The 14,097-nt window shown below is 33.0% G+C and overlaps 1 protein-coding gene across 11 annotated transcripts in view; it reads right to left on the bottom strand.

The window, feature by feature from the left end:
* Positions 1 to 12,423, bottom strand: part of LOC130448898 (protein muscleblind) — a 584,866-nt gene extending 572,443 nt beyond the window's left edge. For 6 of the 11 annotated variants that reach the window (XR_008910389.1, XM_056786475.1, XM_056786476.1 and 3 more), the window contains exon 1: positions 12,214 to 12,374. The gene's annotated coding sequence lies outside the window, so the exon portion shown is untranslated. Of the gene's footprint in view, positions 1 to 12,213 lie in introns of all 11 variants that reach the window. The other 5 variants (XR_008910391.1, XR_008910392.1, XM_056786478.1 and 2 more) reach the window with 2 other exon arrangements.
* Between the last annotated feature and the right edge of the window lie 1,674 nt (positions 12,424 to 14,097).

The following is a 14,097-nucleotide window of genomic DNA, read 5'->3' as shown; positions in this document are numbered from 1 at the left end:
AATTTGGTTGATTTTGGTCACTATTTCCGGCCCTCTAAGCCCTCACATCACTCAAAAACACGCGCAAGTGATAGAGATTTGTCCCCGTAGGCCTCTTGCAACAATTTATAGAATTTAGTCGAAGTTTTTTTCAAATGTGTTATTTAATAAAAAAAAACTGAACATTGGAAACAGACATTCTTTATGAGACACCCTCGTAAGTTCAGTGAATTTACTGGCGTGTCCCTGTTAAGACCCGAGGTTCCTACATTGAAAGTTTTGTTTTGTGTAATTAGTTTTTGATATTTTAATACGAAAAAAATTGTAATTTCCTTATAAGAATAATAATACTATATTTAAAATGAAAAACTATTTATGGAAGCAATAGGATCGAACATATTGTCAGCTTTTTTGTTTCTAACTTTCCTTTGTTACTTATTACTGTTAGTATATCCTACCACTTTAATTGCGTTTATTAGCCGAGCGAACTAAGGCGTCAACCTAGGGATTCGCTGGACGTGGGTTCGAATCCCTTCCTCGCTATAAATAAATTTTCTCTTTACATCGAAACAAATTTTACAACTGTCTTTTACTATACCTCCTGCATCAGTATTATTTATTCAACACCTTAGATATTATTAATGTGTTTCGGGAAGAACTTTTCATCCGTGCTCCCTCTGTTGGAGATGTGCAAAACTAATGACTAGAACTTGAAGAAAAATTTTATATTTGACAATAAATCGAATTGAAAAGTGGAAATTAAATGTGATTTATGGGTTAATGTAGAAAACTAGCTTTGAAATCACATGAAACTAAAAAGTTGAAAATATTTTTTTTAAATAAGCGCAAAACAATAAATATTGGAAAATACTAGTTTCATTGTGAAAAAAAAACCTGGGGCGCTTTGTTCCATATTTCTCGTTCATCGAAATCCAACGTAGTTTTAAATTTTTTAGTTTTCTACCCCTAAAATCAAATTGACTGTCGAATGCTAAAGTTATAGTATATTTAAAACAAGTTTTAACAAGTTTGATTTATTACGCTACGTACTTTCCGAATGAAGCAAAATTTTGATTCTATTGATGAAATGATTCAACAATGTCAATAAATTCTTTCATATCATATACATATTAACGTAAAATTATAAAATGGACGCTTATGAAACGCTCTTGTCCCGAGAGGGATGGTATTAGGAATTCCCAAGCCGCTGGTAAGCCCTGTCACACTAGTGACCAAATAGTCTTTGTCCAATCGGAATATACCGCTCTTTGTCTAATCCAATTACTGTAACTTTACAATGCAGTACAGTAATGCGTAGATCCTCACTCTAGGCTACAATAGTTGTGTTGGTATTTGGAATGTTAACATGTCGTATGCTCTCACCTGGATACACGAAAGGACATATTTCACGTAATTAGGGAAATGAAGGAATCATAATAATTGCCGACTAATGTTATCTGTATCTGTTGGTATTTCAGAATAGTCCTGTACAAATTCAATATAAAAGGAAAGTTGTCTATATCCACTTTCGATTATAGTTAATTTGGAAAAAAAAAATACTTTTATGGCAATACTTTACCATAAATCGGTAATATTCAATGAGATATGTAGTGCGGTCCATAAATTCTGATCCACCCTTTTTTCTTCCTATTTCTGTCTTTTCTCTCCATATTAAAACTCCTACTCTGCTTACGTCATCTTCCACTTATTTTAACCATTTTGTCCTAAGCTTACGGCGACTGTTTTTCATTTCGCATACTCATTTGAATAAGACGTTTTCTATTAACACTAACAAACTTTTCTGTTTCTCAATCCTTTCTATAAACATTTGAAAACGTTTCTCTGTTAGAAACCACGCGATTAGGAACTCGTCCACGACATGGAAAGTGAAGTCGGCTCTGTTTGGTTATAATGACGAATACGCCGGTTCGTTTAATGTTTGTGTATACACATATTTTTTATCATGGCGGCGTCTTTGATATGTTTTAGACTTCCACGCTTCTTCTAGAGTTTCCTTTACAAAAACTAAAATTGCGCAGATATAGAATATATTAGGGGGATTAGTTGAGCAAATCATTCAATTTGAGGTTTTTAACTTACCTTTATTCAATTACCACTAATTAGTATCAACTCAGTGATAATAATTTCAAAGTTTTGTATAGTTGATACTAAACAACTTTCCCAATAATTTTTTTTTCATATTTGCCGCATAAAAGACAGTTCACTTATGTTTTTTGGAAAATTCCCGAGGCATACTTGATTTTACTAAAGTTAAATGTTAGAAATTAGTCTTTTGTTGTGAAGCAGGGCTAAAGTTGAATTTATAAACTGTTACGTCGCGACCGCGCTGGCGCTCTCGTTGGCGTTAAGTTCGACTTCACGTTGGAACGCAGGCGCGGACGTTTGTGTTTATAAATCTGTTTAATTTATGTTGAAAGCGAACAAGAATTTTTTTTATTCCTTACAAAAGTCGTTTAACCTATCCGGGAGCACATTTTATAACAAACTTTCAAACTCGATTACAATATTTTTGTAAGTTCTCAACATGAGTTTCAGTAGCACTGCAGATATTTGGCGACAAGTTGAAATCTTGTCCTTTTAATAAACACTTCTTAAAAAAAAGGTAGAAAAAAATGTTTTTAGATAAATAGATTTTGTATTATTAGTATTTTTTTTATTATTCCCGTATATTTAAAAAAAAGTTATACCCATCTGTTACCCAGAAATCTAATTTTCTAAATAGTTACGTAAAAACGCCATTAATTCTCTTTTACTGCAGACTTCAAAAATCGAATTAGTCGAACCAGGTGCTATCGACTGATGTTTAATTTTGATCGAATGTACGCCACTGACTGCAATGCCGAAAAGCGTTCGAGAAAGAACGTGACCTCCCTTAGGGGCCGCATAACTTCAACAAAAGCTTTAACTATGTTTCTGCCAATTTGGCAGCAGGCGATCTTTTTCTGTTATGGAATTTGAATGACGTATCAAGCAAATTCTTCGACAAACTATTAAATTTTGTGTTTTGTGCCAAAAAACCATTACATTAAAATGGATTCGCAATTAACATTTACAAAATATTTCATCAGGAATTTGCACTTTTTTTTTAAATAAATAATCGATTGTGCAATTTCAAAATTAGATATTTTACTAAGTATTATACAACAGATGAGACAAAGACACAACTGAAAGCAGGAACAACTTTTGTAGCAACAGGTCGAGAACGGAGGATACTCTAAAGCGCGTCCGCGTAGCCACAATCTTTCAGAGTCTTTTCTGCACACTTAATCAACCACGAACATAGAAACAAACGCATCTATTTCTACTACGACAGTCGACTCGAAACCCTCGAAACAATTGGGGTGGTACGAGGAAGTTTATATAAAAAGTATAACAAAAAAGAAAAAGTTCGCATCAAAGCGTTTTACTGCTTTTCGAAATATTCGCCCTTAAGGTCTATACATTTTTGCTTACGTTCAAATCAATTTTGCAAACATAAGTTTCACTTTGAAGCTGATATCTTAGAAACATGGTTTTGGAAGTCTTCAACAGGTTTTTGAGGTGATGAAAAACTTTTGTTTGACAGTGGGGAACAAGAAAAATTCACTATGAGATTCACAGCAATGAGATATTCATTCGATGTTTTTCTCCTACAAATATTTATTTGTTTGACATAGTTTATGGGTCCTGGCATACAGAATCCATTGGGAACACATATTTCTTACACACGAAATCGATTTTATTGCAATTTGCAACATCCTAAAACACGCCTTTATCTATCTGTAAGTCCCATGGCGATCTTCTTTAATCACATCGAAGTTTCCCGCGATTTTGGCCGACCTTATCGACATTCATCACTGACGGACGTACGACCATGACGAAAGCCTGTAAACCAGTCTTCTTTGATGGTGCTTCATTACCAAAAGCTACTCGAAACGATTATATACATTGTTGTTGAATTGAAGTGCTGTTTTTATCTCATAAACAACAATCATCCAACTCAAGTCTTCACAGGTGATTTACATTTTTGTATAAACTTGCTTCTTTTAAACATTCACCAGCAAAAACTTAAACAATTTCTGAATATTGTTCGATTGTAAAAACGGTAACCTTCCTACAAATAAATATCGAGTGGTTTCAAAAGCTGTCAAAGATTAACTATGTCAAACTTGTGTTGTTGTTGACTGATACGCGTGAACTGTTATCCCTTAGCACACCTCCGGTCACCCCAATTTCCGTATTCTATAGTTTCAATCAAAGTCTAACGGATAAGAGAGCAGGACATGTGGATGGAAACCTCCAGTATGCGACAAGCTACAACATTCTCATGAGGTATTAGACAAAAGTCTAAACCCTAAAGAAATCGAAGAGAGCTGGTCGCCGGTTTGATTGCTGATCACTGGGATACGGCATCACGTCCAAGATGAAAAGGTGTAGAACTGCGCTTCCCTCAGAGGTGTTCCAGAGGGCATTCCAGTAAGGAGAACTGAAGAATATATTTCTGGTCTTCCATCACGTGACACAATCTACGATAGATAACCTTTTATAAGGGTCAGTTACCTCCAATTAGCACTATTGTGATCGAACATAAAAAGTGTCATAGTTATTTACGTAACTAGTTAAGAAAAGAGCGATAATGTTGAACAATATCGCTTTTTTCATAACGTATATACTAACAGCTTCAATTTCAATGAAAACATATTAATGTGGAATCAAATGCTTCTAGAAATATTGTTACTATAAAAGCAAACAACGATTTTTCAAAATAAGTCAAAACAAGTCAGAAGTAATTACTTGAAATGTATTCAGTTAGCTAATCGGATATTCCATTTGAAGTAAGAGAGTCCGCAAATGCTGGGTTGGACCAACCAAAAGTTATTACTTGCTAATTTGAAAAATTTAATAACATTAAAGACGTCGACTTTGAAGACTACATATTTAATGACATAAAAATGTCGATATCCAGAAGTACACTATGCTTTTAGATTGGCTGAAGAGATGGTCAGCAGGATACCATACAAAAAAATCTGTTCCTTGGGTAGTAATGATAGTAGGGATTGCGGGAGCCTGCAGGAAGGCTGAACTGACGTTCCTAGTAGAAGAAGACGTATTTGATGAAGGTACCTTTTTCAAAATTACAATTCCAGAAAGTAAAACACGCGTTAATCGAATTAGTGGTCACTGTTGGAAATATTACTGGTGTCAATCTTGTTGACCTCCTCAAAAAATTTAGAAATATTAGACTACAGATGTTTTGAACGATATTATAATGGAAAATGTGGCATACAACCCGTGGGAATTACTGGAAAATTACCATCAAAGATTGTTCAGTACTTGGGTCTACCCAATGTTAAAGGATACACAGGACATTGTTTCAGACTCAGAAGCGGACATTCTGAAAGTAAAGCGACACGGAGAATGGAAATCCAACAGAATAGCCAAAAAAAGTTCATTAGAAAATAAGAGAAAAATTTCAGACAACATTATAGGGCCAAGCGCATGGCATATATGTAGATATCACAGCTTCAAATGAAATTACCATTAGGCAAGTTGAAGAGAATATTCACCTAGAAAATAGACTTACTCTAAATAACTGTTTCTATTTATTGAGTTAAAATAATGAATTAATTGTCAGTTTGTACAGTAATTAATAAATTATTATTTGAAACTTATACAATTACGTATAGTTGAAAAACTAATTTTCATAACTGTTATGTGAAGATTATGAAAAATTGAATACGATTCGGTAAAACATATTGAAAACATTTTGATTTATTTGACGTTTCTAATCGTGGCTTTCGGTTTTATTACTGAAAAAAATTCGGTATATTATCGTAGGTAGGGCATCATCCATGACTTATATAAATATGGGTAGGATTAAATAAGAGTTTAAAAATAGCACACGAAATTAAATATACACGCAAGCTAAAGCGTTTTACGAGTAATTCCCCGTTCCGTAAGAGTCAATTTCTTAACTTTATGGTTATCTTATTATTTACTTCTGCGGCGTACGAGAGCGAACGATTCTCCCACGAAACTTCAACTTACCAAACATTATTTGGCAATTTTCTATGATTAAGTGATACGAATAGTCAAATATTTACTGAAATTCTCATTCAACAGAACCTCAATCAATTATAAGCAATATTTGGCCGAACTTTTACAGGTAACGTCGATATTTTTGAAATTCCCGCGCAAGGTAGAAAATCATTTCGTGCGCAGGTAAGTAGGAGCCGATATATCCGCCATTTTGCTTAGGTTAGGTCCGGTGCGTTTACTATCGTATTTCTATTTTTCTTTCCGCGACACGAATTTTGATATTTTACATTCCACACGCATAAAACTTAACCTAATCTCGCCACTTACTTAGCTTAAAATCTACTTCTAATGCCTTTTATAACTTAACTTTTAATTTGATTAAGGGTGATGGAAATATTGTGTGTACAATTTTATCTAATTGCAAGTATGCATTATCATGGAATTTTACAAATTACGGGTATCCGCAAATTTTAAAAATTCACTTCTCTATTGTATATTATTTAGTACGTGCCTAATGTTAAAATGTTTTAAAAATTCTATGTTTCAATTTTTGGATTTTTCAACTTTACAAAGTGGATTAGGTAATACTCTTAATGATTCCGTCACGAGTTGTATTATGTACTCGGACTACAATTTTGTTAACCCGTCCCAAGTTGACGCATTCTTATCTCATCGAATTATAAATCGTCTTGAGTTGTAACGTACCCTTCCAATGAATGGCTCGATCATCCATTGTGAAGTTCCAACTTTCAAAAGACTATGTGTAAAATTTCATGACATTTCGATTAGAAATAAGTGATACCCATTTAAGTGAAGCTACTTTTGTTATTTTCAACAGTGGGTTCAAAACAATTTGTGTTTGTTAATTCATCATTGCATCTTGATGAAAAAAATATTGTGCAAACTCAGCAAAGGCTTAAAAAGTGTTATCTGGAATCTACTCCATCAAAAAACACCATTTGTTATAGATTTGCTGAATTTAAACGTGGTCGTACCGATGACGGTAAACTTTCTTATCGTCCAATCGAGGTGATTACTTCAGAAAAACATAAAGAAAATCCACAAATTGCTTATATCTAATGGTAAATTAAAATTGCGTGAGATAGCTGAGGCCGTAAAGATATCAGAAGGGGTTGCGTTTACAATTATGCATAAACATTTGACCATGAAAAAGCTTTTTTCAAAGTGGGTGTAACTTTTACTCATAGTCGATCAAAAACTGTTGATGATTCAGAGCAGTGTTTGGCCATGTTTACACGAAATAAATCAAATTTTCTGCGTCGATATCTAACATTGGATGAAACGTGGATCCATCACTTCACTCCGGAATCAAAACGATCATCATCTGAGTGGACTGCAGCCGGTGAACCACGTTCGAAGCGTCCAAAGGCACAACAGTCAGCTGGGAAGTTTATGGCTTCAGTATTTGGGGATGCCCATGGAATATTGTTCATCGACAATCGGTAGCGAATACTACATAGATTTTTTGAATCGTTTGTATGCAAAAATCAAGGAAAAACGGCCGCATATATCGAAGAAAAAACCACGATTTCACCAAAACAATGCACCGATTCACAAGTCCATGGTAACGATGGTTAAATTGAACGAATTGCCCTCTCATCCACTGTATAGTCCACATTTGGCCCCCAGTGACTACTAGCTATTCTCTGATCTCAAAAAAATACTTAGCGGTGAGTAATTCAGCTCAAATGAAGAAGCAAAGGACAAATCCTTCTACAAAATTAATGCCGAAAACTTATAAAAGCGTTGTAATGTTTGTAATGCTCTTGAAGGAGATTATGAGATGAATAAAAGCGATTTTTGATAAAAAAAAGTGTGTTTCTTAGTTAGTCACGCGACTATAACATTCATTAAATAGAAACGTCACTATTGAGTCCAAACTAGATCTTTTATTTAGCAATTAATGTCCTTTGAAATAATCAGCCAAATTTGTTAATATGAACACTTTGAAAAGTATGTGTTTTTTAGCGACAATTTGATATCTTACCACTGAGTGGGTATTGTAAGCGATTCTTCAAAACTTTTGGTCACTATTTGATACCTTTGACAGACCACCGTCAAGTAAAAATAGATAAGGTATACATCTACAGATATTATCCATGTTACAAATACGATGAATAAACAATGATACAACGAAAACAAACAATAGTTGAATAATAAATAACATTAATTCACTCAACGCAACGTTATGTTTGTTATAAAATACCTTTTATTGGTATTAAATCAGCACAGGTGATTGAGAATGTTTATCAACGAAAACTTCATTGTTAAGATTCCACAGCTACAAAAAGTTGTCGCCCCCGTATGTCATCGCAAATTTTTACGTTTTCAAGTGTCCAGATTACGAATATAATAATGAATGTTCTCAAAGTGTCCGTATTTTCATGATTTTTGTTTATATTTTGAACAATTATCGGCCTATTAAAAATAAAATTTTATTGTCCAGTCATGATTATGCTTCAGCGCAAGTTTTTACGCAGTTTACAATACAGATGAGATGTCAGGTATTTGACAATATTGAAGGAATTAAATCTGGACAATAAGTTGCCTGTCAAGAGAATTATTTGAATATTTCAAAATGGACTAAGTAGGTAAAACATGGGTTCCTAATAAAGTTCGTAAGTCCTACACAGGATTTACGGTTACAGACAAAAGGAGAACGTTCTGGATTAGATTTTGGTATTCGTAGGATCTACAAGGAGCCTGCAACGTCATTAGACTTTTAAAAAAAATGTTTCTTCTTGCTCTGCAAACCAGACCTCTACAGCTTTTATCACCTCTTTGCTGGAAAAGAAAATTTACGACCTTTTAAACTTTTTTTCAGTTGAGGAAAGAGATGATAGTCGGACGAAGCCAAATCAGGTGAATAAGGGGGGTGTTCTAGTAATTCAAACCGTGAATAACGAATTTTTTGCATGGCAACATGGGATTTGTGTGCAGGGGCGTTGTCATGTAAAAACAAAACACTTTTGGATAGCTTTCCTCTTCTTATTTCTTCTATATTTTCCCGTAGAGTGGTTAGAAATGTCCAAAAATCTCAAGCAAGAACTTTTCCATCAGATTTTTGGACACGAAACTTCTTAGGTCTTGGAGAAACAGAGTGTCGCCATTCCATCGATTGTTGCTTTGTTTCTGGATCGTAGAAATGTACCAAAGTACCAATTCGGTTTAAGAAGTCTACATCGTTTTCAAATGGAGCACAAATCGAACGCGATGCTTCTACCCTTGCACGCTTTTGGTCGACATTCAAACTTATGGGGATCTATTCTGCAACTATTTTTTTCATGTGCAAATTGATGTTAACTATATGATAAACGCGTTCATATGAAATATTCAGTGCTTCAGACATTCGTTTTAGCCCAATTCGACAGTCTGATAAAATCATGTCATGAACTGCATCGATATTTTCGGGGAGTGACACCGATCGGTCATGTTCAATGGAAAATTTACCTCTTTTGAAGCTTGCAGTCCAATTTTTCACGGTAACATACGAAGGACATTGATTACCAAGAGTATTAAGCATATTTTCGTAAAACTGCTTATCTCTTAACTCTTTTAAATACAGGTACTTGATGATAGCTCGATACTCCAGTTTTTCACAATTTCGGTGGACATCTTTTTTCTTTTAATTTATTGCGTAACTCTGGTTCACTTTTTTGACGTCAAACTTTACACTGACACTTCTAATAAGTTATTGTTCGTTAATTTCTTTCTCGTTTTTTTTTATTTTTGTAATGTAAGATGAAAATAAAGATTAAAAAATCAGAACAAATCTTACAAAATTGTTAATAATAAATTAATGAAAATAATCTTTTCAACTATTTTGTTATTAATTTCAATTAAAGAGTTCGTTAGCACAAATCATGCATACGATGAGCAATAGGCAAAAATTATCATAAATAATCTTTAGCTAGACTTTCTACATTTACATTAATCTATTGCGTATTTTATCTTCAATGAAATGGATGTAGCAATTTGCTGATTTTTTTGCATTCGAATCATTTTTTTGGACAAGTAGCAAGTGAGATTGTGAAAGTCTTAAAGAACACGGATATTCGAATGCAAGAAATACAAAAATACAGGTTGCCCGGGAAGTTATTGAAACACAAAAATGAGTTGACAAAATCAAAATTTCATCATTACAAATCGTACTTTTTAAGTCATACCTAAAATTTAAAAATAAAAACGAATATTCAAGTATATTACCTGAAGTATATAGTATTTTCAACTTTTAATGGTGAATTGAGTACACTCGGGAGCCAAAAAATCTACTCAGTCAACATCGAAAGTCACTGGCAAAAAAACTGAACACGAAATTGTAATTTTCTTATTAAAATCGTAAAGCTATGCTAATATACTAATATTAGTATCAAAATGATATGAAATATGTTTCTTGCTCTCACAGTCCAATTATATAAAGTATCTACCTGACCTACAACTATCAATTACCCATCAAATGTCAACCGATGCACAAATTCTACCTGAATAAGGACACAACAAGTGATAAAGACCAACACGCCGTTCCAAAAGACTAAGGTGTACATTCGAGAAGAAATGACCGATTCGATGTCAATACATCGCTAAGAAATTGAGCTGGTGTTCAACTCCAGCAAGACCTCAGAGAATCGCAAGGAATATGATAGTCAGAAAAAGACTCAAGGCAGCTGACCTTGAAAGGCCAGCTACTGACCCCAACTCAACCATGGGCGATTTGTCAGAGAACAGAGTGTACCTGCATGGATAGCGATAAATAAGGATCATTTTACAGAAGACCACGCAGTGTTGGGTTTTGAGGAGGAGTTTCCTGGAAGTTCCAGTACGTCGAAGAAAATTTGGGGCTAGAAATCCTGCACTAGCTACGAAATCGAACTTTAAAACCTCAGTGAAAAATGGGAGAGCATCGAATAAGATCAAGTAAACACTTACTGTGATTGAACATACTTAGAAGGGAGGAAGTATCAATTTTATAGTTATTTTTTGTCGTCAATATCATGTTATTCATCTACATATTCATTTCGAAATTTCACTATCTACATTAAATACGGACCTGGATTATCTAAATTTTCATTAAGGTTCTTATAAATTTTTTTAAATTCGAGCATTTATTGTGAATCTGTTATTATGAAGCTGCTTATATTATTTATTACAATCAAAAATTGTCATTAGCAAACTTTCCTACAAGATAAAGTTTTCTACAATACCGATAGTTTTTAGTATAAATTGATTTTAACTAGTACTGGATCAAATGTACAAAACCCTAACAAACTTTCGACTCAAAAAGATCATTGGAAACGTTTCCGAAATAATTGGGGCGTTCAGTACTTGAAACTTCTTATTCTGGTAGTATAATTAATTAATATACCAACAAATTGATTGTGAAATTATTTCCTAATGATTTGCTTTCGCCATACACAATCCAGAAGCTAAATCTATTATTTATAATTTTAATATTTTCATTTACAAAGGCACAATCAACTATTACCACCTTTATAATAGCATAAAATGGATCACAAACTTATTAGAAATTTAAATTACTCTACTACTACAACTCAAGCATAAAATACAAAAATTATAAACCCGTGGTCCAACGAGTTCATAATTCGAATCAAGTAGCTGTGGGAAAATTAGGAAAAAAGAGTGTTAAGTATCGCTTTTCTTTATTGTAGCCCGAAGGGAAAGAAAGTAATGAAATTTAATAAAACCTGAACGAACATATTTAATTTATATTCCTGGACAACTAAAGTTTTAAATAATAAATCAAATATAATCGGTAATATTAAGTCTATTCAGATACATAATTAGAGGTATATTAAATATTACCCTCTATTCCAAAGTTTTTTTCCTATCCCTTAATAAACCGTACCTACATCGAAACCGCCAATATGAATGGTATTGAAATCAACTTTTATTTAAATTCAACCTGATATCAATCGGAAGTCGAATCGTCTATTCTCGTGCTTCCGACGCATAGGATAGGATCCCCGATTATAAACAGACAAAACGACAAAACATGAATCACTTTACACATGATCACAATGTATTTAAAATGCCACGTGCAATATTATACCTGTTTCCAATAACACAAAACAGACAATAGGGATTCCGTCAGGGTATATTAACCCCGAATAGACATAACCTGCTTACGGTAGACATTCAATATTTGTTGGGACTTACCTTTAACTAATATACAACTGGGACATCGAGGACTAGAAACAGCACAATACAAGTACAATTAGTTTAAAATTACACAACACACACTTCGCAAGACACATAAACAAATCAAAATTTCAAACTTAAAGTTTACTAAGCAAGCACAAAGTTGCACGGCTGTTGAAGCAAGCAGCTGACAGAAATTTATACAACATCGTTGCCAACTTTCATTATAAATATTTTGTGTAACCATACAAACAGTGAGTGGCACGGAAAATTATGCAAAGCTGATAGGGTAACCTATAGACGTAGGTGAGGGGGATTTCAAAAATACTCGTGAACATATAATTATTATAAAAATTTATATTCGAGGAATTTCTCTTTTCAATAAGAAAATTAATTAAACAAATAATTTATTTTTATTAGATGCCAAGAACAATAAATATTTTTGCACACTAAAAACTTTCCGCTACTATCATCATATTTTTATTTTATGTGTACAGGACCGTTCACAGTGATTATTTATATTGATTTAGAGTAATGTATAATTAGAATATGAAAATCTACTTATAAATAGGGCAAGATACATTTAATAAGCATCTTATTCAATCGATCTCATTTCAATTAAACCCATTTGATACTTCATTAATCATTATTAATATTATAATTAACCTCAATGTAGATTGTTAAAAATCTTATAATCTGTTGAAAATTATTGAGAGTAACATTTTCAAACATCCTCGTATTTCGTATATTAAACTTATTATATTAAGTTATCATTAAATGATATTTTATTTTTAAATATTAATTAGAAAAAATAAATAAAAACATTCAGATGTATTTTTGTTTACCAAATAGTTTTCAACGTGGCAACGCTGCCGTTTAATATGCACTCCGTTATCGTGAACGTTCGGATACGTTCGTGTGTTGGAGTTTAGTTAGCGGCAGGCGGGGTATTTGAACACAGTGAATTATTGATCATGGAAAAATAGACAGAGTGAGCTAATTGTTAAGGTTGATTACTTTTGTCTAGAATTCCCCTCAGCGTATTTACTCCTAGTTTGAAAAGTTAGTTCTTACTGCATGGCTTTCAAGATTGAAAACAATGCAGAAAAGGAGATTTAAGTTAGTGGTTTGTTTACTTTTCGTAGGTTATCGCTTAGAATAGTCACTTGTTCCGAACCTGTTGTAAACTTTATGACGTTTAATTTATTGAATAGGTATAAAAGGTGATTCATAGGTAAGGCATCAATAATGTAAAGTGTGTTTACCTATGCCTGTTTAGAATCTCGCAGTGGTAGAGGTTTTAAGGGAATAGAAAATTTGTTTGTAATATTTTAACTTTTTCGATGTTACACAATTATACGGTTTGGAATAGCCAAATGGAATAAATAGATATAAATAAATAAGGACTTGCTGAGAAAAACGCTTGGTTACGTCGATTTATATTTATCAATGAGCATTTGATAAAAATAATACAGGGTGTCTCATATCACAGTGATCAATACCAACTTTCTAATAATTATAGGGTAATAAGTTGACTTGTCAAGGGTAATCGATAACTTATAGTTACTCACTTTGGGGGGTTTTCAAAAGCATTGTAATGAAAAATGATAATCAGCTACCTACCAGCCAGAGTGGGCTTCAATTTTCGGCGAACACCTATAACATATCTAATTGTACGCTAAATGAGAATTTTCCACTTAATTGGAAAAAAAATTAAAACAATTAAATTACCAGAAGAACTGAATAAATAAAATATAAAAACATGTCTTCTACTTTTCCTTAAAAATGACAAAGTTTCACGAAAAAGTACAAGAGAAAAAAAGTTTTCAGAATTAAATTATCCATGGTATGAAAATAAAATTTTTAATATCAACTAATGAATAAAAAACTTAAATTTTAAGG

The sequence above is a fragment of the Diorhabda sublineata genome, chromosome 9, assembly GCF_026230105.1.
Source record: "Diorhabda sublineata isolate icDioSubl1.1 chromosome 9, icDioSubl1.1, whole genome shotgun sequence".
Lineage (NCBI taxonomy): Eukaryota > Metazoa > Arthropoda > Insecta > Coleoptera > Chrysomelidae > Diorhabda > Diorhabda sublineata.
The sequence above is the reverse complement of the archived record's forward strand: the minus strand, read 5'-3'. Positions and strand labels throughout refer to the sequence as shown.